We start from the raw sequence: 3,152 nt of genomic DNA on the forward strand, positions 1-3,152 counted from the left end.
TTTCTTCCTTCTTTTCTTCTTCTTCTTTTTTTTTTTTCTTCTTTTTTCTTCTTTTTTCTTTTCTTCTCTTTTTTTTCTTTTCTTTTCTTTTCTTCTTCTTTCTTCTTCTTTTTTTTCTTTTTCTTCTTTTTTTTTTCTTCTTCTTTTCTTCTTTTTTTTTTTCTTCTTTCTTTTCTTCTTTTTCTTCTTTTTCTTTTCTTCTTTTCTTTTTTCTTTTCTTCCTTTTCTTCTTTTCTTTTTTCTTCTTTTTCTTCTTCTTCTTTTCTTTTTTTTTTTCTTCTTTTCTTCTTTTTCTTTTCTTCTTCTTCTTTTCTTCTTCTTTTCTTCTTCTTCTTCTTCTTCTTTTTTTTTTTCTTTTCTTCTTTTCTTTTCTTTTTCTTCTTTTTTTTCTTCTTCTTCTTTTTTTTTTTTTCTTCTTTTCTTCTTCTTTTTTTTCTTCTTCTTTTTTTTTTCCCTTTTTTTCTTTTCTTCTTTTTTCTTTTCTCTTTTTTCTTTTTTTTCTTTTCTTTTTTCTTTTCTTTTTTTCTTTTCTTTTCTTTTCTTCTTTCTTCTTTTTTCTTTTCCTTATCTACTATTTTTAAAAAAATTTTTTTCTTTTACATCCCCCTTTTATAATAATAAAAAAATTTTAATAATAATAATATAATAAAAATAATAAAAAAATAAAAAATTTAAAATTAATAAAAATAATAATAATAATAATAATTTTAAAAATTTTTAAAATATAAAAAAATAAAAATAATATAAAATAAAAAAAATAATATAATAATATAATAATTAGTTTTTATTTAGGATTTTATTTTATTTTACTTAAAAAAAATTTTAAACCTTATTAAAAAGATTTTTACGGTCGGGACCCCCCCGTTTTAAAGTCCCTGCGAGGGGGGTTTTTTTGGGCGGAAATGTTTTCCAAAAGAAGTAGGGGAAATTGACGAACCCCAAAACTTTGTTTCTGTTTATTCCCCTCAGCATTTTTTCAGAATTTTTTCCCTAAACTGATAAACCGACTTAAAAGTTCAAGGTTAAAATAGTTTTTTGTGTTTGGCCCCTTATTTTCATGACAATATTGGGGATTTTTAGAAAGCGCATATTTCTATAAAGTCTATTAAAAAAAAATCTAATGGCCCCCTTGTGTAATAATGAATTGCACAAACCACTAGACAACGTTTACCTTACAAAGTGTTAAACCCCAAGGGCCATATAGACACCTAGTAAACCTCCCTCTCGAAAGTCGTCACGGGGGAAAACATTGGGATGAGGGGAACATAGAAAAAATTTCAATGTTTTACTGCGGGGTATGTGCAAAGAAAAATACCCATTTTTTCTCCGTTGATCAATAAAAAACCAAATAAAAAACTGTGATAATTTTAAAGTTTTTAATAAAATTATATGAGTAAATTTGGGGTCCCCAGTCCCCCATTTGGTTTATAAAAACAAAAAATGACCAGAGAAACTCGATTCAAAAACTTTATTTTTAAAACAAAAAACCCCTTGTTTGCCCCCAGTTTTTAAGGGGGCCCAAAAAATTCCCTGTTTTTATTGGTAAAAATCTGTGGTTTTTGCTTTGGGGGTTTTCGATTTAAAAAAAAAAATTAGGGGACGCGGGGACAAACCCTTAAAAAGGGGTTAATGCCATGAATTTATGTCGGGTTTTTAAACCCGTTTAGTGAGAATTTTCAATAACGCGGATGGCAAAAAAAAACAAAAAAAAGAAAAAAAAACCCTAAAATAAAAGCCCTGCCTGTTTTATCTTATCACGCAGGGAAAAAAACCTTTAAAGGTTTAAAGCATTGAAAAAAAAAACAATTTCCCCGTTTTTTTTTTTTTTTTTGATGGTTGATGAATTTTTTCAAATAGAAAAGTAATGTAATGTATTGGGGAAATTAATATAGAGCCTTTTTCATTACAATGCCCAAAAACACTTCAAAATGGGAATAAAAATACTATGTAAACGTTAATAAATATACACATACAAAAACACATCCAAATTAATACTACATTCACACACACAAACAAATTACTTAATATATACACATCTTTGATAGAGTGATACACAAAAAAACCCTAGCATATATATATACCAGCCATGCGAAAGGGGCATAGACCAGACATATTTTATATCAACGTTCATTTGTGGTAGATCTAATAATTAGGGTTTTAGATGCCCAATTTTTTGTTTTTTAAAAATTTAAAGATTAAAAACATTGTTCCATATAAAACGTTGCATGTGGTCTTGTTGTTTGACATCGCTTTCGGATCAGAAGGTTCGGGGGGTTTAAAAACCCCGCTCGGGATAGTTGATTACAGGGGAAAGGTCTTTTCCCACATTCTTCACCAAAAAGGTGTTAAAAAAGAGTCCTGGCCGCCACAGCGTTGTTCTCGGAAAAAATTTCAATATGCCAAAGGCGTCAAGTCTCGCTCGTTTCCATGTTAGTGTTTTTACGGTCAGGGATCCCCATTAAAAACGCTTTGAGCACGTTAAGTTGTATTGCGCTATAGGATAGTTGCGCTTGGCTAAGAAGTCAACATTTTCCCTCCGGAAGTTTAAGATAAAAAAAAAAATATGGTAACCCGAAATTTTTTTAGTTGGTTTTGTTTTGTGAGAATTACCGTGAACGTGAGGCAAAAAAAAAAAAAAAAAAAAAAAAAAAAAAAAAAAAAACAACAAAGCCCCGTTCATTATTAAAAAAAAATCTGTTATTTGTACTTTTTTTTTAAAAAGATTTTTGTCTCCAGGGGTTTTTTGTGATACCTGGCCTTTGGTTTGGTTTCCAATTACTGCCAACTTTTCACCGACTCGATAGAAAAAATCATGAAATCTACGCCAATGGCCGGCTGTTTTTGACGACAAAAATTTCAAAAAACTGTACTCGTAAGTTTTGGGAAAAGTTTTAATCAATGTACTCGTAATTTTTGAAAATGTTCAAAAATGTACTCGTAATTTTTTGGGGCCCAAAAATTTCAATCAACTGTTTCTCGTAGTTTTGACAATGTTTTTAAAGAATATACTCGTAAGTTTTGACAAATGTTTCAATAGACTATACTCTGTTTTGACAAATTTTTTCAATCAACATACTCGTAAGTTTTTTTTGGAACTATAGGTATTACTTTTTTAAAACATGTCTCAGACAAGCCCCAAAAACAAAACAAAA

This window comes from Berghia stephanieae, unplaced genomic scaffold (genome assembly GCF_034508935.2).
Source record: "Berghia stephanieae isolate SIO BIC M18660-M18661 unplaced genomic scaffold, UCSD_Bste_1.3 scaffold2068, whole genome shotgun sequence".
Taxonomy (NCBI): Eukaryota; Metazoa; Mollusca; class Gastropoda; order Nudibranchia; family Aeolidiidae; genus Berghia; species Berghia stephanieae.